The sequence below is a fragment of the Dermacentor variabilis genome, chromosome 9, assembly GCF_050947875.1.
Source record: "Dermacentor variabilis isolate Ectoservices chromosome 9, ASM5094787v1, whole genome shotgun sequence".
Classification (NCBI taxonomy): domain Eukaryota; kingdom Metazoa; phylum Arthropoda; class Arachnida; order Ixodida; family Ixodidae; genus Dermacentor; species Dermacentor variabilis.
The window spans coordinates 91,060,206-91,087,823 of NC_134576.1; the positions used below are offsets into that span (position 1 = coordinate 91,060,206).

Here is a 27,618-nt window from a genome sequence, read left to right on the forward strand (position 1 = left end):
ATTTGAGAGCCGAACTAAAGAATTGACAATGCAATGCAAGAATTTTAATGACGAGAAGAGAGCGTGTTTAGGTTCAAGGAAGAAAGTGTTGAAGAGGGCGAAAAGTCGCGATCGTAACGATGACATATAAATCGCACAGCTTTTTTCTGTATCGCTTCTAGTTTATTAATCTCTAACTGCTTACGCGGGCTCCAAACTACAGATGCATAATCAAGAACAGGGCAGATTAGAGATTTATACATTAGTAACTTTGTGTCTTTAGGAGATCGGGTTAGCGTTCGCCTCAAGTAACCTAATTTTTTTAGTGCTTTACTGCATATGTAATCAATGTGTTTGGACCATGACATGTTATGCGTAAAAATGACACCAAGATAGTTATACTCAGAAACCTTATCTACAGCATGGCCATTGAACGAGTAACTGAAAAGGGAGGGGGAAGATTTGTTGCAGAAAGACATCATAATGGTTTTATTGAAATTAATGTTCATTTGCCAAGTGTTACACCAATCGCAAAATCTAGAAAACGACTCTTGAAGGCGATAATGATCATTAGAAGATTTAATCACTTTATATAGAACGCAGTCATCAGCATAGAGACGGATGTTAGAAGAGCAGTGAAGTGGCAAATCGTTTATGTATAATAAAAAAAGAAGCGGCCCAAGGACGGAGCCTTGGGGCACACCTGATGTCACATCAACAGTAGCGGAGTCAGTCGAACTGTAAGAGACGAACTGGGAGCGAAATGAGAGAAAGCTTAAAATCCAGTTAACTAAATGAGGATTATTCAGTACAGCATTAAGTTTAGCAATAAGTTTAGAATGTAAAACGGTGTCAAATGCCTTCGAGAAATCTATGAAAATGGCATCAACCTGGTTGCCTACATCAAGGTTAAATGAAATGTCATGCGTGAACTCAACTAGCTGCGTTATCGTGCTAAAACCGTGCCTAAACCCATGTTGCATATTAGACAGTAAATTATTTGATTCCAGAAAGAGCATGATGTACTTATGAATGATGTGTTCCAACATTTTGCATGACTGTGACATCAGTGAAATTGGTCTGTAGTTCGACAAACACTGCTTATCTCCAGATTTATAAAGAGGGAGCACTTTGGCTAACTTCCATGAAGAAGGTACAGTAGAGGATGATAAGGACTTTCTGAATATGACTGACAAATATTTTGATGACCACAACGAATAACGAACAAGGAACGCGTTGTGCATCCCGTCCGGACCGGTGCATTTCTTAACATCCAGGTTTAATATAAGGTTGAGGATGCCTTCGCAGTTTATCTCAACGTCACTGATTGCTTCAGAAGAAACTATATTAGTAAGTGTCGGGATAAGGTTGTTATCGGAAACAAACACGGATTGGAAATACTTGTTGAAAGCCTCGGATATCACCACCGGGTCGTTGATGACGTCATTATCTATTCTGAAAGAAGTGGATGAAGCATCGCGAGGTAAAATAGAACAAAATTTTCGTAGGTTAGTTCTTAACAAATTGTGCAGGCGAACGCGAAAAAAAGAAATCCTTGTCATTTTGCAACTTAAGATCGAGTTCATTCTTTGCCTTAACATATCTATCCAACGCCATGGGATCAGCACCTCTTCTGGAACGCCTTAACCTTTGAACGCGACGGGACAAATGCAAGATATCACGAGTCATCCATGGAATGTTAGAATTTCTTTTCTTAGTTTTGATGGGCACAAAACGTTCGATACATGATCTGACAAGACGCTCAAAGCAATTAGCAAGGCAGTTGACGTACTGGTTGTCTGCAAGTGCACTAAACGTATCGAAATGATGAGATAAGACATCAGTAATAGAATTGTCGTCCGCACAAGTGAAATCAGGGAAACTAGTAAGTAAACGTGTAGGGGGATTTAGAAATTGGACAGGAGAGTGACACTAAAACGCCTTTATGGTCTGAAATACCATCAATTACCTCGCAAGAAAAGTCACGTTCGGCTAGGTTAGCGCTTAAAAAAAAAAAATACTTATTAGCGACTAGGATGACCTCAACATAGGTCTCACTAACATTTCTCACTGGTGCAAACAATGGATAATGATCATTACCATCAAATACAGCGCATTTGTCGCTTTATATTGCAAGAAGGCACTATATTTACATACTTACAAACTACACTCTTCGCCCATCAAAATAGTTAAAAAATTTAATTATGGGGTTTAACGTGCCAAAACCACTGTCTGATTATGAGGCACGCCGTAGTGGAGGACTCCGGAAATTTTGACCACCTGGGGTTCTTTAACGTGCACCTAAATCTAAGTACACGGGTGTTTTCGCATTTCGCCCCCATCGAAATGCGTCCGCCGTGGCGAGATTCGATCTCGCGACCTTGTGCTCAGCCGCCCAACACCATAGCCACTGAGCAACCACGGCGGGTCATCAAAACAGTGACTACATACAGAGGTAAGGACTAAGAATCTATCCTGGAATGTTCATACCAGCACACTAATGTGCTTCTGCCATTCGTTAGCTGCACATTTTTTAATGTAAGCTTGTAAAAACACCTTCTAATGTCAGTCTACTAGCCTATGTCACAATTATTTGGCCAAAGCTAAGAGTATACCTGCATGGTCCGGGACCCTTACACTCAACCTAGCATTTACAGTCAACAAATTTAAAGACAAGCTGTCCAGCTTGTGTACAACAAAATATCTACATTTGTTCGCCTGAAGAATGGTTAAAACACTATAAAAATAATTTGTGGTATTACGTGCCAAAATTACAATTTGATTAGGAGGTGCGCCGTAGTGAGGAACTCCAGATTAATTTTCACCACGGTAAAAACATTTTCAATATGAATTTCTCCACCAACTAATTAATTTAAAAGCTAGCCCTCCACCATTCACAATCTGCAACACCTCCTTTGTAACCAGGCACATGCGACACCACCGTTAGCATATCCTAAATCCATATTTTTTTCAAAGATTAATAACTTAAACAGTTTTTTTTACACACCGTTATGATTGTAATTGTTTAGACTGTACATTATACATGTTGCTTTGGTTGTTTTCTAACTCGTTATAATTAGTTTTGTTATAGTTTTTATTGTATCTTTTTTGCCTACCCTGCTTATAAGTTAATTTTGCAGTATGTAATAAAAGATAAATAATCATAATTTACTAGGTCAACATCAAACATTGCACATTTGCAGTAGACAAAATAACCTGCTTGTTTTACAATAAATTACAACATTTGCAAGAGCTTTTCTTTTGTCTCTTCTATTCACCCTCTGTCATGGGCTCATGTGACACTGTGACAGTGTCATCACTTGCGTTATGCAAGATATGGAAAGGCTAGAGTCCAAGAAGATACCATTTCAAAAATATGCCTCCTAATCACAGAGCAACCAACAGGACAGTGCCTGTTCACTCATTTCAGTGGGAGCCAAAATAAACATACATGCTCTGTAATCTATTGCAAAAGTAAAGACTTCATAAACTTAATGGTTATGCTTATGCTAGAAGGCACAAGGTGCTGCTTCCTAGAATCATGAGCGTGCCATGCTTCCCTTGGGTATAGAGCTCTCACTAAAGACAAGGCCAAACAAATGTCAGAATATGCTGATGGAGATTTAGAAATGCCGTATAACAAAATCATTGAAGAATCCAGAAGCCGCAGGAATAGCATTGTTAATAATGGCAGGTAGGCGGCAGATGTTTTCTCTTTTACCAGATAACATTCATTTACAAAAGGCATTAGAGAAAATCCCACCTTCTCCACAGCATCAACCATCTCAATAGAAGAGCCCAGTAATGCAGCAAAGAACACTGCACAGCTACAGAAATCAAAGAGCTCCTGATGTGGTGGATTTCACATCTAAACAATCGAGACTTTTAGCATGTCCAGTATTCCAGCATACACAACGGCATTTGCACATCGTAGTACCAGACTCTGGTAAAGACATTTTGTGATGCTTTGTCTAACCAAAATGTCTTACAAAAGTGTTTTCATGTTCTTGTCGAAAAACATTTAAAAAGGCAATGTGTTTGTTCACAATTACACCACTGCAGAAAATTTACTTGAGCAGTGAAATAGAATGAATGTTCTTCATGAATGTCCATGTGTCTGTGTGCGCTAATGTTTGTCTATGGCTCATTAAGTGCTCCTGTCGTTGAATAAAGAATGCCAAACCAACCAGCCCGCCACTTCCACCTGACCAAGTACAATACAAATAGGTACTGAAATTAAAAGTTCTGCGTTTGTCTGGTTGAGCTTTGTGCCACCAGGGGGCACTACCAATGCGGCCACACGCATTTATGCCTCCAGTAACCTGCTAATCGGCAAACAGTAAGTATGCGAACAAACACACTCTGGTATGACGAGGGTACCAAGTATCAAGCAGTTCCCATAGGAAATACATGATGACTTGAAAAGTTAGTGAATTCACTTTTAACTGCAGGGTGCTTCACACACTTTTCAGAGGCAGAGTATCATTGTAATGAGCAAATCTCTTCAATGGTACTTTTACAGCTGATATGACATTCGGCATCATGTGCAAACTAATGCAAAGCCATAAAAACTCCATAGTTAAAAATGCACTTTCTCATCAACTTGGCTCCACAACACTATACTTCAGCACAATTCAATTGCAGAAATGCCTACCTCTATCTCCAGGGGGCTTTATTCAAGCAGCTATTGCTAAAGCCTGACCGATTCAACTGAACAGAAAAATGTGAAGATAAAAAGAATTTCTTTATGTACACACCAGTAAACATCACATATATAGCATATTGGTCAGACCTGTCCACATTACCTCTTGGTAACGCACAGGCCATCTGCTACGATTTGGCAACACTGAAGGAGGGGACTGTTGCGTTGACACTGGCTGCAACTTATAGTGATTGGCAAACTGAAAAGCATTCTTGGGGCAGTGGCCGTAACCCAGGCTGTTGCTTTCGCCGAGTCTGCGCTTGGAACTGGGGAGCCTGGTTGGGCATGCTCCTGCACTTACTGAAGTGGCCAGGATGCTTGGACTGGGTTCAGGTGTAACAAATGGTGCACCTGTGTGCAGAGTCCAGTTTGCAGCATTCTGCATATGTCAGTATGTTAACATCCAGCATGCGGCCATGCGTGGACTTCAAAGTGCCGCAAGATGGTGCGGCCGGTGCAGTAGTAAGCATAAGGGAGGAGTCTGCCTGTATACACACCTTGTACATGATGCATTTCAGCATTGGCAATACAGTGCACCGCAGCATTGCTTCAACACTAATTGCATTAATGTTGACATGCATAGTGGGACATGTTCTGTCGGAACATTTATGTTTTTTTTTCATAATTTCAGTAGAATGATAGGGCAGCATGCAGATTGGCCTTTGCACTTGGTTCAGACAAAAAAAAATGCATTGGAGGCATTTAGTAAACAGTCGTATCACTATTACAATAATAAATCAATCATATATAAAGCTGCCATGCCATGAAACACAGCAAACATTTGGATGCTTTCTGTTAAGAATATGATGAGCTGGTTACCTGGCAAAGCCTGAAGCACAGAACTCATTCATTTTGTCGTAGACATGGACACATCTGTCACAGCACAGAAGTCACTGTCAAAGCCAGCACAAATACTAACACACTTGCATAAAGTTCTTCCCCTTGTAAAAATGAACACATTAGGCGGGGTGCATGGTGCTACTCTTCACAATATATTATAATGCCATGTATCTATTATGAGCAATTCATCCAACTCATGCCAAGCCTACTTCATAAGATCTCATTTTTTAAAATGTCATGGCATCATTGTCTTGAACAAATTTTTATCTGCTTACAGTCTTGGTCACAATGGTTCCTTCTCCAAACAACAAGCGTGTCAGTGCTTTGACAATGTTCATTCAGCACATCAAAAGTCTGGTTGGACAGTACTGGTGAAGGCTCCTCTAGTCAGTGAACATGACAATAACAAATTTCTCTCCACAAGAGAAATAAACTGCTGTCACTGAGCTTACAGCCTGAACCTAAACTCACATCAATATTACTGTTGTCAAAATTTATTCTTATTAAAGCTTCCTTGATTTTCTCACTAGTAAAATAATTATGATGCATTGGATGCATTACAAGGCCATATATAATGTTTGTTTTTTTTTGGCGAGGGGGGGGGGGGGGGGCAATGTGTCTACCTGGATCAGTTACCCAAAAACGAGTCGATGCTGATGACCGAATTCTGGCTTTTATATCTTAATAGTGTTGTCATCTGAAACTGCTGTTACAGCAGTTTCTGATGCAGCAACAGGAGAATGCAGGAGGAACTGCTTTTCCATTCAAGCAAGGCCACGAGCCAGCAAACAGATTCCTAGCACTTCTGAAGGGTAAGAGAACCTACTTATGCGGCTTCGCTCTCTTTGACCTGACAATTGTCAGACTGGAATACATCAGTGATGGATTTTTCACCAAATTTCGATTCCCGCAATGAATTACAGTCTATTTATTTGTGCACATAGGCTGCCGCAGTTCATCCTCCGCTTAAAATAGACAGCTGCCACTGTGGCAGCTGATTGACTGTCAGTACTGATGCGCAAGTGCACGGCTACAAAGGTGTATACCTTTGGTGTAGGCGATACGTGCACAGTGCTGACAACTGCACAACGTATCGCGAGTACATATTTGTATGTATCCTGCCATGTTGAATGAGTTCTTCACTGTGTAGTTGCACAGCTTCCACAAGCACACCTTCTATACAATGTTGAACAGCAATGTGTCACCGGTTTTCCAGGATCCTGGCACAGGGCGTCAAAAGTCTGGTGCACAACGACAGGCAGTTCAGCAAGAAGCACTATACAGTAGACGGTTCAGGTGTGTGTCAAAATTTTGACCACACTTGACCTTTGTGAGCCCTGTGTACTGTTCAGGCACAAAACTCAGATAGTCAATGGACAAGATAATGAAGGTACATCTTTGCACATGCACAGGTATGTCGAAGTCCCTTACTCTTCAACTAGTCACATCAATATCTACTCAATATAACGTCACCACTTGTAACAAGAAAAAAAGAAAAATGTATTGAACAGAGCCGCATCTGAGGGCAACAGCACATCAGGCAAGGAACAGCGCGCCAGCAAACGTGGATAGATGTTATCAGATATACAGAGGGAGGGGAATTCAAAGTCCCCAGCTTTCGCAGTCACTGGTGGATGCATAAATGTTGAATAAGAAACAGCCTGACAGAACCAATGAAAAAAAAAATGCAGCTAGGGCAAAACGTCACTTAGCAATGGCAGAGATGGAACAAGAAACAAAGCAATTTGCAGCACGAAGCAAACCAATGATGAAAGAACCTGAATACAGTGTTCTTTTTTTCATAAAGCTAACAGAATTTTCACAAATAATTTTGTAGCATCATATAGCATAAGTAAAGCTTTTGAGCTTGACTGCTCTAAAAAGCCAACATTATTTGCACAAAATATCAAAACTAATAATAATCTTATTGCGAAATATTTGGTACATAAATGTTAACTTGATTATGTTTTTGGCACACACACTACAATTTACATATAGTAGTAGGTGAGGTTACAAGGCACACATATATGTAGCTAATTCAGAGGATGACAACACTTTTCAGATATGCATACCCAAAGGGTAATATAAAATGCATTGATGTTCCAGATATTTTTCTGTTTCCATGCATAAAAAGGCACTTGGTTAGAAAAGTAAGTGGAACAGAAGTAAATTTTTACATCAAGTTTGACGGCGCTTATATCAGAACAGTTGCCAGTATTGAACTTCATTTCATAGTGAATGCCATGAAAACTCACTCGCTTGAATTTGTAAGTTGAATTATGTAATGGGAATCAATTGCTTGGCAGCTTGTGCAACATCTTTACCACCAAACATACGCGGGGTGTGCTAGACGCTTCATGTTGTTCTCAGGAGTGCCTCATCATTTATGTGGTTTGGATGCTTGTTTTTCTTGAAACACATGCTGTTATGTATGTTGTATGCGCGATCCCATAGAATGCATGCATTGTTCACTTCATTTTGCTGAATGCTTGAAGTCTCTGCCTTACAGGGCTTGAAGTCTCTGCCTTGCCCTGCACAGCCACCGGAATTGGCCCAAATTTCTTTCTTTCTTTTCTTTTGACAATAAAGTTTCCATGTGAAAATAGGTGATGAAACTAACTTTTGGAACATCCATTGTATTTAGATAGTGCCCCTGAGCTAAACATTACTTTCCAGCAGTAATACTATGGTATCAGTAAGGGCCATATACAGGACAACAGTCTAGTTTTCATGCCGATTAGTATAGTATTTATTAGTGGGCACCAAAGCTCGCCAAATGAAAGAATGCCCAAGGAAAGTTTTGTGAAAACAGGCCCCGATTGCGTGGTAACATCTTTAACAACATAATCAATTTCTGAGTGACACAGATATACAAGCTAAACAGATTTAAGAAGCTTTCATAAAGTTTCATGAGTAGTAGAAAGCTTATCTTCGAGTTTGTGAAAAATTACTCTTTCAACAAAAATGTGAATTACTCAATAAAAAAACAAGGTATACCATAGAGTAAGAAGTTATTCCAAATATTTTGCTTTAACTTCACTGTTGAGGTTGTCCTGTAAACGGAAGTTGGAAGGCTGTAAAATGTAATATGCAAACAGTCTGATCGCATGACCATGGTTTTAAAAGCCACTAAAATGTAATCACAGGTCATTAAACACAACACTGGTACCATTATTGAGAAGCAAATGCAAGCACTGGCATTCCACATACATCGCAGTGCCACCCCTCGGTTCTTAAAACCAAAATCGTACTCAGCATATCATAGCATTTCACTTAGAGGTGCTGTTAAATGCGCATAGACTACGACACATACTGTAATGTTTGTCACCCTACATCTAAAGTTTGGCACCCCTTACTTATAACCTGGTATGCAAAAGAAATTAAGCATTTTAATGTTTGATACTTCAAATATGCATTTGTGTTACGCACATACGAAAAAAAATTTAACACAATAATAGTGACCAGAATGTAAAGTATGTCAGCAATTTATATATATTTTCCTTGGTTGTTCCACATAGGTATGGAGCAAGGTGAAGTGATATTGCTTAGTTCCAATGCTTTAATTATTTAAGATGCAGTGCTGGAATTTTTGGACAGGAAACCTTGGTTATAAAGAAGGTCCCACTGCCTCTGCCTTCGTATGAAATGGATGGGAACAGAAAACTTGGTTCAAATATTTTTAACTCCTGCTGCAATAAAAAAATTATACTGCTGGAACAAATGAACACTGGCACGAGGCAAGATGTCAAAGCACTATATAGTGATAATCTGGCAATGTTTGAAAATAAATGTGAACATGGCGTATTTATTGTAAAGCGTATGTTTATATTGGACCACATATCATGGATACCTGCTTGTAGCTTGCATGAGCACTGACAACACCAGACACTGGCTAGCTTGCATGGTGGCACATGCTAGCCATGCACTTGAGCAGGGTGCGAAGGCCAGAACGTTTTTTTTTTTTTGTGGACAAAGTGTCTTTCTGAAAGAGAAAGTTGTCAGGTGTTTTTAGTATTTTCACCAGCTGTACACTATCAAAAAAGGTCCTCTTGTCCATTCAGTAAATATGTGGTCACCTTCAGTCCAAAACAAATAGCCTTGCGCAAGTTGGGTTGGAAACTGCCTCAGACTCGTTTATTTTTCTTCATTTACATGTGCAACATTTTCTGGCCTTATGTACTGGTTGTTGTGAATATGCTACGCACCAAAGTTAATAAAGATTTTGTATTCACAGTTAATACTGGTGGCACTCCATTATGAGGGCTAAATGAAGTTAAAATCTCCTGCAATAATTTTTTTCAGCCATGCCTTTAATAACTTCGGTGTCAAACGCATAAGTCAAAGTAAAGGGAAAAAATTCCACAGCTTAGTCAAGAATCTGTGAACACCAGTCATATGACCAAATGAATGTTTACAGAAGGAATGTTGAAAATTAGCCACGACTGTCAACTGTAGCGGAATCCTGGATCGTAGCATTTGTATTTTTTATTTTTCTTGTTTGAAATTACAGGTCAGAGTCTTACACAGGTAGGAATGTTGTCTTGCAGAGCAGCCTAAGAAAGAGTAAGTGCTTCAACTCGACTAACTCCCACAAAATGTGCACAAGGAAGGCTGACATGCTTCTATTCTAAAAAACTAGCACAGCTTTAAAATCACATCGATGCAGTCATCCTGTGGAATTCTCACAGTTGAGTCAACTTCTTTCTAGGTAATATTACAAGAAACCATACGGTTGAACATGGAAACTTCTCCATGCAGTTAAGTGACCTGTTCCGCCAAACAAATTGATTGATGTACGAAAAACTCCATGCCCCTGACCTTTAGGGCTTCTCCTCAGTGTGACAGGACACATGGATATAGAGTTTCTGATGCCACGAAAACGAGGCGCTGCGGTGGGTTCAGGAAAAAGAACGCTCTCACGTGTGGCTGCGTACATGGCGTGTTAGATTGGACTTCTGATTGAATGCTTGTGGGCACAGGTGGCACTGGTAGGGGCACTCTTTTGTATGCGTGCGCACATGATGCTTAAGGGTGGAACTGTCGCAGAATGCGCTCGGGCAGTGGGGACACTTGAATGGGCGCTCGCCTGTGTGGGTGCGGACATGCCGGTTCAGGGTGGAACTGTCGCAGAATGCGCTCGGGCAGTAGGGACACTTGAATGGGCGCTCGCCTGTGTGGGTGCGGACATGCCGTTTCAGGGTGGTACGGTGAGCAAATTTGCCTGGGCAGAAGCGGCACTTGAATGGGCGCTCGCCTGTGTGGGTGCAGACATGCTGCTTGAAGCTGGTACCATCAATGAATGCCTCAGGGCAGAGGTGGCACTTGTAGGGGCGCTCGCCAGTGTGTACGCGTTCATGTCGCTTTAAGTTAGAAAGACAAGTGAATGCCTCAGGGCAGAAGTGGCACTTGAAGGGGCGCTCGCCAGTATGTATGCGCAGATGTGCTTGCATGCTTGACTTTATTGCGGTCACATAGGGGCACAGCCGGCAGGAATGCAGATTGCCACGCATTGACACGAGTGAGTCATACTGCTGCAGTGACCCTGATGACATGAAACCTGCAAAGACAGGGAGCAAATGAAGATGGTGTGAAGAATCCATTGCTTAATTGATGGAACTAAAGTGCCACATTAGCAAGCGAGAAGGGCTGCCCCAGTTGTAGGCAAAATATGGGAAAACCTTGGCCTACCCAACTTGCATATTACAGTTGTGGCATGCACACTGATGCAATACGTCTCACACAAGTTCCTCTCTCTCTATACGTAATAAGTGTCCTGAATATGTACAAACCTCTGCTCGCAATACATAGACATTGGATTTGGCATGCAATTTCTATGTTATGCCCAAACAATGATATGACTTTGCATATGTCACATTGCATTACACATTGACCTATTAAACTGAGCATAGTATGTTTCTTTCGCACATAATTTATAAAATGCAACACAACAATGGCATCAAATCGTACTGGAACACATGAAGCATATGAAATGAAATATAACTATGAATGAAAGAAAATAATATGAAATCAAATAAAAAACGTGAAACTAAAATGGACAATTTGAATTAGTGAAGGCAAGGCGCAGACGAACAGGACTCAAGAAGAACACACACGACAAGACCGGCAGGACCGGGTTTTATCACTGACTGGGCCTTAGGCGTTTGAAGTGTGTGTTATGTTGTGGATAGTTTGATAGTGAAGCGTAGACGGTACTTTATATGTCTCGCGTTTTCTCCCCGTTGGCTTGGAAAAGACGTTGCTCGATGAATTGCTTCTGGTGCTCCACCACATGTGGTTCTTGTGTGCTCATCTGATATATTGTGCCAGATACGATTCCTGAGTCATCGATAGATTGCTGTATTTTACTTCTAAAGTTTTGTGTGTGACTCGGCTTGATTAACCTACATAAGGCAGGCTTGTTGTGGAAATAAACTTAGTTGTGAAGGCGCCGGTCCTGTCGTGTGTGTTCTTCTTGAGTCCTGTTCTGCGCCTTGCCTTTACTAATTCAAGCATGAACCAACTAGCCCAAGGAAGAGCTTTACTTAAAATGGACAAGCACAGCATTTACAGAGAAATGAAATGAATGGCACCACATCTCTATGAAGAGGAGAATAATTACATATTTCTCCACATTAAACGACGGATTGCTTCTTTCTATATGTGCATTGTAAACGTTTTTCATGATCCTTTTCCATTGCTTCAGCAAAAGCAGGATGAAACTGCAAACTACTGAGGGTACCTTAAGCTTCAGCTTGATTTTTACCAATCACACTATCACAAATACGCCCAAAATACAGAAATGATATACCTAATATGGGGACATATCCACACGACCGAATATCTTGACAGAGCTACGTTCTCTGCCAATACATTTGCAGCCTTTTTTTTTACGTTGATGGTAGCATATGAGGCACTGCAATAAAACCTTTTTTTCGTGATTTCAGCAGAGTGACAGGGCAGCAAGTAGGTTTGCCATATCACTTGGTCCAGACAAGAGAAAAGCACAGTTGGCAATCAGTAAAGGAAGTAAAAGAAACATTCGTGATGAAAATGGCAAGTAAATCACACATCAAATTGCTATGTCACGTAACACACAGCAAACAAATTAATTCTTCCTGAGATCAGCCTAGTGAGCTGGATTCCTGGCAAAGTCCAAACAAAGCAACTTCTTCTGTGTCTTGTAGAAGGTATGGACACATCTGTAACAGCAGAGAGATCCCTGTTAGGACCAACACAAACACAAATACATGTAGACAAGCTTCTTTTCCCTTTGTATCGACAAGAATGTTTAGGTTGGGCCATGGTGCTACACTTAAAAATTTATTACGATATCATATATCTATAAAGAACAATTGTTCATGCCTACTGCATAAAAGTGGAATGTATTGCACCGGTGCTTCGAACAGAAATTTTGCTCTGCAAAGAGCCTTCATCCCAATGGCTCCTTCGCCAAACACCAAGTGTCCCAATGCACCTGCCAGTGCTTATTCAGAACACTAAAAGTTTCATCCTTGAGTACTGGTGAAGGCTCTCCAACAGACACTGAACATGACATCAAAAAATCCATATATCACTACGTAAGATAAAATTGGTCCTCAAACGGAAATAGACTTCTGTCACTTGGCATGCAGATGGAACAAAAACGCGTATCAGTGAGAGCATTGTTTAATTTTACTTCAGTTGTCTTCTCCGATATTTTTTCAGTTTGTCGAAAACTTGCCATGTTGGAACGCTACAGCCTGGACAAAAGCTTCATGTACTACTAGCTGGCATGAACCATTTATTGAAAAATGTTCTGCATGCATTACAAGGTTCCATGAGTACTACTTTTCACGGGCAAAAGCATGATATAATGTGATCCACAGAATGCCCAAACTGGGGATAGCAACAGGTGTTGTTATTGCTATACTCGAAACACCCGCCAATGGGACGTACCTGCAGCCTAGAAAATGGTGAAATGTACATGTTTAAACAGCACAAAGTTTCTAGCAATACTATCCAATTCATGTCAATTGCAACGATATACTTCAATGGCTCGCACCTGACCCAAACGCAGCACATCTTTTCACTGTCTCCACTTGACAGTACTCTAGTAAAATCCAGAGTGCATTCAATAGTACAAGGATGGCCAGAATAACCTAGATGTGCTCTTCCAGGCTGAGAACATTGGCTAGCATTGCACTGCAGTACATGTGGGCACTGCCTGCATCTTCAGAGTTGCACCATTCTGACAAAAAATAAACATACTCTGACTAGACTGATGGTTGAATCAACAAAAACGGATAGGCTCGGTTCTCAATGTGTGAGCATACCTTCCCTATCTGTCAAAAAAAAAAAAAGATATATCGTTTTTAAATGCCGATTATTCAGCGCATGGCCTCAAGCCATTTGAGTGTCATTTTTGTGTGTATATATACATATATATACTCACACCCTGTTTCAAATAAATTTGTCGAAGTTAGCACATGTGCTGTATCCACTTTCTGTCCTTGCTTCTTGCGATTCACTAGCATTCACTTTCATGAACTTCACGAAGTTTCTACACTTCTATTCTGTTTCTTATGATTCCAATAGACTAGCTGGGGAGCAGCAGATTAGCAATTTCACTTGTTGAAAACTAAGCATGCAGAGCTTGCAGTCAGTAAACACAGTCACACCCATACATCACTACTTTAAACTTTAAACCCACAATAAACCAAACTACTACGTCATGTAGAGGGGCAATCAAGTAGAGGGTTTTTATGAGATGGATTTCTGGCAAAGTCCGAAGCACACATTTTCTCGGACACTGTGTAGGAAGGGTGGACACATCTGTAGTGACACAGAAAAGATCACAGTTGAAGCTAGCACAAACAGTAATAGCACATTCACACAAACATTTCCCATATGTATCGATAAACATACTGACGGGAGGAAGGCAGAGGTACATTTACCAACATAATATGATGTCATCTATCTACTGCAAACAATTATACAATCACAGCAAACCTACTTCATAAGACTGAAATAACTTTCTTTTCTGAGCACAAATTTCTATCTGCACGCAATTTTCATTACAATGGCCCTTCCATGAAACACTACGTCTCAACGTATTCTTGCCAGCACTCTAAGTTGATTAAAGTGTGACTGGTGAGGACTGCTGAAGGATTTTCTACAATAACTGAATGTGACATCTATTAAGTACTTCAATACATACTCCAGAAAAATGGTTATCGCACAAGGTAAGGCAAGGTCACTCCCCACAAAACACAACACTTTTTAAGATGACTCGAAAGGCATGTAAACATATTGGTATAATATGAAAGCTTCAATTACCATTGGTAGCAAGAGGTATTCAAGAACATTTTGGAAGCATCCATTTCGAAAAGCATATTTGGACATTTGTTTTTGACCATGAATGCTTCCTTGCACGTTGTATCTTTAGTTGTCAAAAATTTGTAAAAAGGTTTAGGCTTAATCTAATGTCTAAAAGGTTGTAGTGCCTCGGTTCTCTACCCAAAGTAATGCTTATGCATTTAAATGTGCTTAGAAAAATAAAATTCGTGACTTGCATAAATGGCAGATGCAAAAAAAATGTGAACACATAATTATGTCAGGCAAAGAAAATCTACATTTCCTATAATATGAATCTGGCTGTGCAGAGAACAGGGCTCTTATGCCATTCTACAGGGTGTTTTTTTTTAATACAATTTATACAAGACCGATTTTTTACAAAAAGGCTATAAGGACAGCAACCATGGTATTTTTGCAGAGAACTTCCTAGGTAAGGTGGACACATTTTGCCACTAATAATGTGATCCTCAGAACATTTGCTAACAAAAATTTATTAATTTACTTTTCCATAGGTGCCTTAGTGGCCGTTGTGTAAATGGCGTATTTGAAGGCAGCCACAAAAAAAAAAAAAAAATCTTTAATATTGCACCTAATTCAAGATATTTATAATTGGATTTCAATGGTAAATCCAGGCAACACTGAAACCAAACACCAGGGCAGCATGGGAGAGGCATCCCCACTATCAAATGAAACTGAAATTTTCTGCCATGACAAGTGAAAGAAAGTTTGAAACTGAGTGTATCGGCCAGCCGCGGCAGCTGCTAATACGTCAAGCTTTGCCTGGCAGGCATGTATGGCTGTATGTCGGGTCAGGATTTGCCGCAGCATGCTATCATTTAAATTTAGCCCCACACTTCTTTACAAGGCATTGTCATCTGACGCACAGCGGGATGCGCTCAGTCTCGATATTGCGTCGACTGAGATTTGGAATTTGATGATAAATATCTCAAGTTATGTGTCCTTTCTTTCATTTCTAAAATATGGGCATGCCATAATTGTGATGTGCTACAAGTTTTCCATGTATATGATTGCAATCATGTTAATAGTAAATAACAAATTCTTGTTAATTATTCTTTTCAGATTAACTTAAGCAGCAGAAAAGTATTTCCGCCTCGCCATAGAGCTTGTATGTGAAGATGATAGGTGTCTCACAGTCATAGCCTTTTTATGAGAAATCTGAATTACCCAAAAAAAGCACCCTGTATATCTAGATGCACGTAGAGATTGTTCACTTGGTCACACTCATTCTAGCTTATATGTGCCTAATCAGAACACAATTTTTGATATTGCATTACATGTGTAGTGCAAAACGGGCATGCAGGCCAACAGAGGAGTCAGTCTTCTCTCTTGTCTTAGATGCCCCATTTTCACTACGCATTAAGTTTGTATATCTGAGGTTGGTTATCCTGTGAGTAATTGGATAGTTGTTTTTTCGCAGTCACAGATGGCTGCATGTACTACATGAAACATCAGAATCCTAGTGCACAACAAACACAGTGATGTGTACCTGCATTGAGCTATGTATGCTCCCACTATTCTATCAATTCAACAGAGATGAAGTTGCCTACATTTTCAATCGCTAAATATGTACTGCAATGGAAATTTAACGGGATGGTGTTCCTTTTGTACTAATAATGCTCATTGCCCTTCATAGCTTATGGCGCTGCCAAATGGTTAGATATTACTGTCACCCAGACACACGACCTGCATGGATGTACTTTCAAGAACGCTTAAATGCCTACTTCGAGGTGTAAAAAGTGCAAGAAATGCATTCCAGAATTGTTGTCAAGGTTATCACCTTTCACAACACTTTGAGAATTTTAATATGATTACAACAGCACATATATATTATCTGCATCTTTTGACAAGCTTGTTCAGTGACCATATGTTCTGGCGGTGTGTGTGCATGGATGTGAAAAACGGGCAATAAAAAAAAAGGGCCTGGTATGGTCTAGTGGTTAAGGTGTCGGATTTGGGAACGTGAGATTACAAGTTCGAATGCTGCTGTAGTGGGCTTATTTTTCTTCTTTTAGCACAGTGTTTTTTTATTATATAAGTAGTCATTGTGTTTAGTTCTGATATAGATTAATTGCTATTATCGGTAGCAAATTCATTTGCAAATAGAGATGAATGTCTATAAGAATCCTCAAAACTCCCTTGAGGAAGTTTTCTAGACCTCTAATAATGTGGCATTAGCACAACTGCAGGAGGTTTTCAAGTGTTCCTGTAAATAATGTTTAAACTGAGATTTCCTTAACACGTTTCACTTATCCTTTAAATAACCAACTTAGGCATTCTTTAGCACTTTCTCTCATAAGAAGCCAAGAGACAATGATACCAAAGAAAGCATAGGGGAAATTATATGTAATTTGTATTGATGCAATAAAAATATATCTCAGTCAATAAAATCTGCAAATAATTTACCAGTTTGACTTAGGAAGCGCAAAATAACATGGACGAAGGAAAAGAACACACAGACACCGCGCAGTAATAATTTACCTGGTGCTTTCCTTGGTGTCACAGTCTGTTGGCTTCTTATGATTGCAACTAATAAAAATCGGGCCCCTAGTTTTCTTTCGTCCAGTTCTTCAGCTGTTTCTGTGTTTTATGGGTCGAACATCAAGGTTACTGTTGTCCAAGTTTATTTGAATTACGACTTTCCTGACTTTATCACTAGCCAAGAGCTTCAGGAGAAAAAAGGAAACTTGCAATGTTGTAATGTGGAAGACAGTAGCACCAGTAATAGCCTATATAAAAGCTTCATAAGATTTGCACATAATCATACCTTTTACAACTTTTACGAATTTATCGGAACGTGCCCGACTTTACGTGGTTGTTTACGATGCGTTGACAACAATACCATTAGAATTTTTCATTTACGCCCAGTCTAGGGTAAGACTGATCTAAGCTGGGGCAACACTGATTTTTAAAGAATACAGGTACTCCCTGCAAAAAATTTATGAACGTAATTGTTAGGTCTTGCTCAATTATTCCAATCTAACCATAGCAGCTTCACCAACTAATAGAAGTAATGAATAGAAATAAGGAAAAGCCTCTTTCCGAACGTGAAAGAGGCCCGCGAATACATGCAGTGCCTCGAGTGGCCAGTCACGCAGTTGTGTCCAGCTCTGTGGAATTTGCATATCTTTAAATCTTGGTGCCGCTATGGGCGCTTTGTGTATATTCACGCACTTCTTTCACTCTCGGAAAAACATGTTTATGTAGCATGAATACAGTAATAAAAAGCTGTATCAGAAATTTTTCAGTTGCTCTACAATTTTCTCATTGACACTTTTCATCTAGTTATAATATTAGAGAAGCTGATTAATTAAGACTAATTATGTAATTAGGCAGAATACAAAAAATGATCTCAGTATCTCCAAGCGACAGCAAACAACATTACCTTGGTACTGTCCAGTTATGTGGCATTTCCATATTTTAAAAGTTTTGTGCAAGTTACGTGGGACACCCTGTATATACAGATGCTGACACAAGGTCGAAAACAGCCATACAACAGGACAACTCTGTACACCTAACATGAGATAAAATATACATGTTCAAACAGGACATGAGCCGTCACACAGGGCATGAATGTTAAGACATAACAGCGGACTAGAATTTTCCTGTCTAGCATTTAAGGTGTTTAACCAGGTCAACAAGCTCTACTCAACCACTCCCGAAACTTTCTTAGCTGCACTGTAGACACACTTATAATGCCATGCATTGGTTTTATTTTATGTTTACGTGCTCTAAACCCTCTCAAGTACTTTTTTTTACAGGAAATGTAACTGCATCGACATTGTTGTAACGACATCGACATCGACGAGTGGCCAGTCACGTGGTTCTGTCCAGCTACGTGGCATTTGCATGTTTTTAAATCTTGGTGCTGCTAGAGGCACTTTGTGAATATTCACAGACTTCTTTCATGCTCTGAAAAACATGTTTATGTAGGATGCATTCAGCCACAGAAAGCTGTATCGGGTATTTTTCAGATTGCTCTACAATTTTCTCATTGACAGTTTTCATCTAGTTATAATATTTGAGAAGCTTATTAATTAAGATTATTTATGTAATTAGTCAGAATACAAAAAAACAATCTCAGTATCTCCAAGCGACGGCAAAGAACATGACTTTGGTGCTGCCCAGCTACATGGCAATTGCATATTTTAAAAGATTCGTGCAAGTTACATGGGACATCCTGTATATACAGCAGATGCTCACACAAGGTCAAAAACAACAGCCATACAACAGGACAAGTCTGTACACCTAACATGAGATAAAATATACATGTTCACACAGGACACGAGTCATCACTCAGGGCATGAATGTTAAGACATAACAGCGGACTAGAATTTTCCTGTCTTGCATTGAAGGTGTTTAGACAGGTCAACGAGCTCTACTCAACCACTCCCGGAACTTTCTTAGCTGCACTGTAGACACACTTATAATGCCATGTGCTGGTTTCATTTTCCTTTATGTTTACATGCTCTAAACCTTCTTAAGCACTTTCTTTACAGGAAATGTAACTGCACCGACACTGTTCCGTCACCACTGTTTTTTTTTATATGTGCACCCAGAAATATTTATTTTGTTTATTATTGCTTTTCCTTTTTCTCCTTAAAGGGAACCTGGAATGATTTTGGCAATCTTTTACAACGATACTGAGTTGTTAGATCATTAACTGATGCATCGAAGTGCTCTGTGTAAAGCATGTAATTTATTATAAGGTTTTAAAAATGTATATCGCTGCCGATTGCAGCACTCTGCTTGATGGAATTTTCAGCCGCACCTGCGCATATAACATAAATCACCCAATTGACGATGTCAGTAGAGCGAACTATCCGATTGGCTGCCCAGGGCGCGTCGTCGATTTTTGCCACCTTTATGCTGAACAAATGATGTTCATAATAGTTGGAATGTTAGTTAAGTTGTTTCTATAAAAAGAAAATAACAGAAAGAGAATGCACAATAACAACTTCTCACTACACTTAAGTACTTCCGGCACACCGCAAGCGTCGTCTGCTTGAGTGACAAAGTGCTCCATTTTGCAAGAGCTCCGCGGTCAGAGTCGGTCTCAGTCTGTTCGCGAGCCCAGTTGTAAGGTCGTTCTGAATCTTTGCCTTGGTTAAAGTCATGTGAGCATTCTTTTTGTTTGGTTGAAGTGCGTGCTTGCTCGACTTCTCTGGGGTCCACTCTGTGTTTGTGTATCTGTTGCATTACAATGTTGTACTCTTGGCTCGCACGCGGGCCACTTCCAGAGAGCGCCTGCTTTGGGAAGGCAGTGGCCGGACACTGTTCGGCAAAAAATGTAGAGGCAGGGGTTCTACAAGTGAAAATGTGTGCAGTCTTGTTATACTATGTAACCAATAAAAATATTTACCTAAATTGTAATGAAAGAAGAAAAAGGCTGTCCCAATAAACACCTGGTTTTTCCTTCCCTTCCACATTTTCCGGTCTTTCTGGTGTTTCCCCCTTCACACTGAAATTAACTAGAGTAGAATTAACGGAAGTCTACTATTCTTGAGAAGACCAAGCGGGACAGCTTGAAAAAGGCCTGCTGAAAAAGAATTTAAATTCTGAGGTTTCAGGATCCAAAACCATGACCTGATTATGAGCCATGGCATCATTGGGGACACCAGATTATTTTGGCCACATGAAGTTCTTTCTTTAAAGGAACAATAAAGGCAAATGTGAAGTCAGACTCAAGTGATAGTGCTCAGGAATCTCTAAGGCATCAATATTATCACAAACATAGCAATGGTAATCCATAAATTGAGGTAAATGCAGGACACGAATAAAGACTCCCGCGGGACATTCAAATATATGCCCAATGACAAAGGCACTTTCCATTTAAACTCTGTCGATAGTACTACACCACTCATCCTAAAAAACATCATTGTTTGCATCATAAAACGAAAGAAAATGCTACTTGTCCAGTTATATTTCATTTTTAGAAAAATTTGATCACTGAGATTATCCTTGACAACAATGCAGGTGGCCGAAAGGTTTCATTTTTGTTTAACTCCCCGCCATCTGCACTTTCACGTTTGAGTAGCTTCATTAACGCAGTCCTGCTCTGGTTTTGCTGGCTCATGAAACTCGGGCAAACTGCAAGTAGCAGAGAATTCCACTTCCATGTGATGGCGTGGGATGCCAGAATGGCCCATGCAACTCGGCCAAAAGCAGCTGCAGCAGCGAAACCACCGCTCTCTCTTAGCTCGGTTTCCCCAAAGCCGCGCATTTGCACTTAGTGCAAAAAACATACCATGGTCTGCTGGGCGCTGCTTTACTCACCGACGGTAGTCACCAAACCAAATGTGGCAAAGGGCAACGATGGCGTATGCAACGTGCCAACTCCCTGGTTGGGTGAGGAGAGACAAACTGCGATAAAAGTATTCAGACCCTTCAAATGAAATTTTCTCGTAACCTAATTCTTTTCTTCGCCTGAAACAAGCATCGCAAGATTTCTGCAATGGTATTTATAGAATCCACATTGACTTAGTATTTGCCTTTAGTGTCCCTTTAATGTGTACCTAAATCAATATACACGAAAGTATATGCATTTTGCCCCTGTCAAAACGAATCAAAAGCAACTGCTACTGAGGATGGTCAGAGAAGGCTACCTGAGTGCTTCAAAAGGAACCACTTACAATCAGCAAAACTTATGGCACATGGTTGTAGTGTTTGATGAAGACTTCAAAAATACCTTCACCATTGGTAGGGCCTCTGACTACACTCAGGAAAGGAAACGCAGCAATTTACATGGATCCACAGTACTGACTACTCGTTATCAGTAAAAAATACAAGACTAGGACACATCTGACAAAGGCCTGATGCTGAATGAATAACGTAAAGACGACAGTCACATCAATATCGCATCTACAGATTTGGCAGCTGCAATAAATATGGACGACAACCTGGGTGTTCTTTTAAAGGAGAAATTGAGACCTGCACGTTTGCTCAAGGAACCAGTGCCGTGACATCTTTTGACAAGAAATATCTCAATAAAATAATTCAAATTGATCCACAAATTGGAGGAGGCACTAGCATGTTACAGTACTAAAAAGCAAGAATGGAACAGCGAGAACTGTACAAGAAATCTCAAACTGCTGCGGGAGTGGCTCCCACAGAAGTTTGCACAAAGTGAGCATTGCCCACACTGAAACATGTTTTATCTCTCCAGAGGTTGCACATTTTTTTTCTTCAACATATTGGAAAAGGTATGACTTATGAAGAATTCTCCAAAAATATGCTTTTTTTTAATCTACTAATTGTAGCACATAAAAAAACCCGTGCATGATTCTCGTTTTCTTTTTCAATATTACTACACAGCTCACTATGACTCTACAGTTTCCATGCTAAAAAGCTCATCGGGGTTTGGGTATAGGCTAGTTGGTATTCCTTTGCAAACATCACTAACAGTACATACATATGCATGTATGTAATGACTGCAAATGAAAAAAACTTATGCTGTTTTCCAGTAATTGTTCTTTGATCACACAAACAGATATAAACTGGTTCAGACTGACTTGAACAATTAATTTTCTGCCCCAGAGTTGAACTAGATATATGTACTGAACCAGAAATAATAAAGTTTTGCTTTTATAGTCAGCTTGATGCTGCTTCTGCAGTTTCGGAGGCTGCTTAGTACTACCTTGGCAAAAACAGTACAAGTTTTTAATTTTACACCCGTACATAGACTAGTGTGCACATGCTACTGTTTATAGTCTCCTCTGTCCTTCTTTGCCTGTTAAGCACCACCGTGTCACTCTTCAATCTCTTTGCCCTAAGTAGAACTTGCAGTTTACATCAAAATAGCACGACTACCCACTTTGGCTACAGGAGACGGATTTTCGATCTATAAAAAAATTATGCCAAGTGGCTTTATGCATAACCAGTAAATGCCTTTTTCTTTTCCCCAGATAGAGAGTTTCACAGTACTCAATTATTGAGTAGATAGGATTCAGCAGTGTGTATGTCACTCAGTACAGATTCATGCAGCCACACTTATTCTACCATACTCCAGTCTGGCGCTGTTAGAGCCACGGGTAATGTGGTGTTAAGGATGCTTATAGTGAAACCAGTTTAAACAAGATATCGGATACAACAACGAGCAGCCTTTTGTATCTTTGTATCTGTTCCATAGGAAAATAGACTGCTTACTACAATGCCCCTAAGCCATGTTATTGCTGATAACAATGAAATCTGGCAACTGGGTGTAGGCACCAAAAGGAAAACTAATGCAAAATCCTCTAGGGATAAAAAGCACGAGCCATGTAACCCCATCTCCCTTTGTGCCGTGCACCTCACAGAGCTTGCCTTTATCGCTTCGTCAGCATTGCGTGTCCCTCTTCCGACTCCATTCTATCCTCTCGCTGACTGTGGAGGGGTGGAAGGGAGATGACAAAAGTGCCCACGCAAGGTGTGTAGCACAAAGGTGGGTGTGCTGAAAAAAACGTTAAAATTAAAATCTGGAGCTTTACATGTGAAAACCACAATTAGATTACTAGCACGCCGTAGTGAGGGACTCTAGATTAATTTTGACCACCTGGGTTTCTTTAATGCACACCCAATACACTGTACACAGGCGTTTTTGCATTTAACCTTCATCAAAATGTGGCCACTGCAGCTGGGGATATATATTGTCACTGCCTACTAGGAGACGGGAAAGCCGGTGTAGAGGGCGTATGAAAGAACTTTATCAGAGCAGTCAACACGACGTCATTGTCGTCTCTGTTTTTCTACTCACACGCTACTTCAGCGTTGTTTTCATTGCCTGGCACATACAAGCGGCGATCCTATAGGATGTGGCATTTGCCCCTTCTTTGGAAAAAAGGCATCGTCCCGATGCCCCAACCTCCGAAGGCTGTGCACAATGGTGCAAAGTTGAATGTCATGAGGAAAAGTATGGCTTCATACGAAGCACGTGCACAACCTCGGCAGTTACCACCGGCGTTTGGAGCAGTTATGGCTGTCGGGCACAACTTCATAATTCTCATCGCTGATGCGGCACAGAACTGTGTACCGGCCAAAGTATCTTCGCAGGAGCTTCACGGACTGCCCCCGCCGACGAATCAGAGTCCAGACCCACACCTGGTCACCTATGTTGTATGTGACGGGTCTGTGCCGAAGATTGTAGTGTTGGGCATCGTATTCCTGTTGTTTTTGGATTCGCAAACGCACAATCTGCCTGGCTTCCTCTGCGCATTGCGTAAACTCTTCGGCACCAGTCTCGTCGTCAGCACACTCGTGTGGCAGCATTGCGTCAAACATTGTTGCAACTTCCCGGCTGTATATGAGATTGAAAGGTGCCACACATGTTGCCTCTTTGCGAGCCGTGTTATACGCAAATGTAACATGGTAAAATCTCGTCCCAGTTCTTGTGGTCGACGTTGATGTACATGCTCATCATGTCTGCCAGTCTTATTCAAATGTTCTGTCAGCCCATTAGTTTGGAGATGATAAGCCGTGGTCTTTCGGTGAGTGGTACCACTTAGTTGGAAAAGAATATCCAGAAGCACAGCCGTGAATGCAGATCCTCTGTCTGTTACGACCACTGCGAGAGCGCCATGCCTTAGGAAGACGGCTTCGATAAAAAATCGCACTGCTTCGGCTGCTGTTCCAGATTGGATAACACCTGTTTCAGCATATCGAGTAAGGTTATCTGTGACGACGATTATCCATCTATTTCCGACAGTGGACAGTGGAAACGGACCTAAAAGGTCCATGCCAATTTGTTCGAATGGCGCTTCCGGTATCTGGACAGGATGCAGCAGTCCAGCTAGCTTGCCGGGTAGGACTTTGCAGCATTGGCAATCCAGGCATGTCTGTATGTAACGTTTCACGATCGATGCAAGTCTTGGCCAATAGTACTTTAGCCAATGTGTGGGTGTAGCTCAAGTGACCAGCAGTCGGCTCGTTGTGACAGGCATGTAGGACTTCATCGCGAATAGATGTGGGAATGACGAGTAGGTAGCTGCTGCCACTAGGTGAAAAGTTCTTTTTATAAAGAATGTCGTGGCACAAGCAAAACGAAGGCAGCCCTCTCGTGAATAACCTCGGCACACTACTTGCTTTTCCCTCTAAGTAATCGAAAAGCGGAACCAGTTCTGCGTCCTCACGTTGGTGGCATGAAATGGCAACAGTATCTAGCACGCCTACAAAATCCGCGTCATCATCGTCGTGGACTGCAGTCTCAACAGGAGACCGATTGAGGCAGCCGGTGTCAGTGTGTCGGATTTGTATACAACCATGAAGTAAAACTCTTGAAGCAGAAGACTCCAGCGCACAAGCCGACCAGCTGGATTATTTAAATTAGTCAACCAGCAAAGTGCATGATGATCACTGACAACGGTGAAACACCTACCATACAAATATGGCTGAAATTTCAAGACGGCCCATACCAGTGCGAGACATTCTTTTCTGTAGTGCAGTAGTTAGCCTTCGTTCTTGATAACGTCCTGATGGCGTAACCAATCACTCTTTTGGTGCAGTCCTGCAGCTGTACAGCCACTGCGCCAAGGCCGACATTACTAGTGTCGGTATGAAGAATCGTAGGAGCGTCTTCATCAAAGTGTGCAAGCACGGGATGCATCTGCAGCTGTTGGCATAGGTCGTGAAAGGCCCGTTGCTGGTCTTCACCCCACACGAAGAGGACATCTTCTCTGGTGAGATGTGTTAATGGCTACACGATGCACGAAAATTGCGCAATAGACCGTCAGTAGTAGACGCAAAGGCCCAGAAAACGTCGCACGGCCTTTTTATCTGATGGCATTGGGAAATTAGCAACGGCAGAGATTTTATCAGGGTCAGGTCGGACACCCTCACGACTAACAACATGACCGAGAAATTGAAGTTCTTCAAAGCCAAAATGGCACTTTTCAGGTTTTAAAGTTAGACCAGCTGAGCGCATTGCTTCAAAGACCGTCTTTAGTCTCCGTAAGTGTTCCTCAAACGTGACGGAGAAAACAATCGCGTCGTCGAGGTACACCAGACAGGTCTGCCATTTGAGGCCTGGGAGTACCGTGTCCACTAGTCGTTGAAATGTTGCTGGCGCAGAACACAAACCAATGGGGAGCACCTGAACTTTATAAAATCCGTCGGGCGTCACAAAAGCGGACTTCTCACAGTCTCTCTCATCAACTTCTATTTGCCAGCAGCAACTTTTCAAGTCCATCGACGAAAAGTAACATGCGTTTCGTAGCCTGTCCAGTGAATCGTCGATACACAGTAGCGGATAAAAGTCTTCCTTTATGATCTGGTTGAGTTTTCGATAGGCGACGCAGAAGCGCAGGCTACCATCCTTCTTTTTCACCAGTACGACAGGCGATACCCAAGGACTCTTAGATGGACGAATAACTCCGTCCTCAAGCATCGACTTCACTTGTGTTTGTATTGCCTCGCACTCTTTTGGTGCTACACAATAAGGATTCTGCCGAATTGGTCTGGTGTCGGCTTCGGTAACATAGGATGCTTAGTGAGCGGCGTCTGGCTAACTCGAGACGTGGATGAGAAGCAGCTTAAACTCATTCATGAGCTCAAGAAGGCTGTTGCATTCAACGGGCGATAAGGTGGGACTGATATCAACCAAAGCGGCAGGCATAACCACGGTGGACGTCGCGTGCTCCACTGAGAGGCAGTCCTGTATTGAAGTAAATTCGTCGAAGTAAGCAACAGCCGTGCCTTTAACAATGTGTCTATGTTCCCTGGCAAAATTCGTTAGCAGGAGTTCAGCACGTCCGTCGTGTACGGTAATTACGGCCCTGGCGATGGAAACGCCTTGACTCAGTACCAGTGCGTCGATGTGTTAGGCGATGCCTGTCCCGGTGTTCAAGTTGTCGCAGATAACAGCTTCACGGCGGAAGCGTGACGGCGGCGGCAGCGATACGTAAGCGAGGTCGTTGGTGTTCTGTAGGGTCGACGTCGTCTGTGCTCCTAGAAAATGTGATGACGAGATCAGGAACATTAATCACTGCACCGTACTCACTCAAGAAATCTATCCCCAATATAAGTCCCTTACAACACTCAAAAAGAATGGCGAAGGTGGCGACGAAGGTTGCACCGGCGATTACTATTCTGGCTATGCATTTTCCAATCAGTGTCATCAACTGGCCACCGGCAGTTCTGATGCTGGGACCAGTCCACAGCGTCTTCACTTTTCTCAGCCTGTCGGCCAGCTTTTGACTAATCGAAAAATGGGAACCAGAATTGATGAGAGCTGCCACTTGGTGGCCGTCAATGCAAACGACAAGATCGGCACGGACGGCGTCTGTTACAGGGGGGTGTGGTTGGAGTCGTCGGAGTTTTAGAGTTGTCGGTCGAAAGTGACGGGGGCTCTTGGAAAGCTAGACGGTTTGCAACCTCGTGCCCGGAGGTCGCTACCTCTAGTTTCCCTGGCGGGGGCTAGGGGACCTGCCCCTAGAGGCGTCAGAAAAATCGCGACGGGTCAGTGGGGTGTAATGAGCCAGAGAAGGGGAACGCGATCGAGGTGTCGCTGTACCATGCGGCTGAAAGTTTGTAGAATTTTCATCGCAGGTACGTGCAGCATCAAAGACAGGGTAATTGCAGTTGGGAAACCTTGGATACCCAGCTGCGCAGTAGTGGCACAAGCGGTAAACATGTCCTGCTTCACCACAATGAAAGCATAACAGCCGGCGGTCAGCGGTGCGCCACAAATCGGTCTTTTGAAGCAGGTAGTCGGCAGGGAACTCGCCGTAAGACCGAGGCGCAGCGACCGGCTGGCGGCGGCTGTGATTATTCAAAAT

At 41.6% G+C, this 27,618-nt stretch overlaps 1 pseudogene; it reads right to left on the bottom strand.

Annotated features, from left to right (window-relative positions):
• Positions 1 to 6,116: 6,116 nt before the first annotated feature.
• LOC142558437 (uncharacterized) overlaps positions 6,117 to 27,618 on the bottom strand; it is a 113,790-nt pseudogene continuing 92,288 nt past the window's right edge.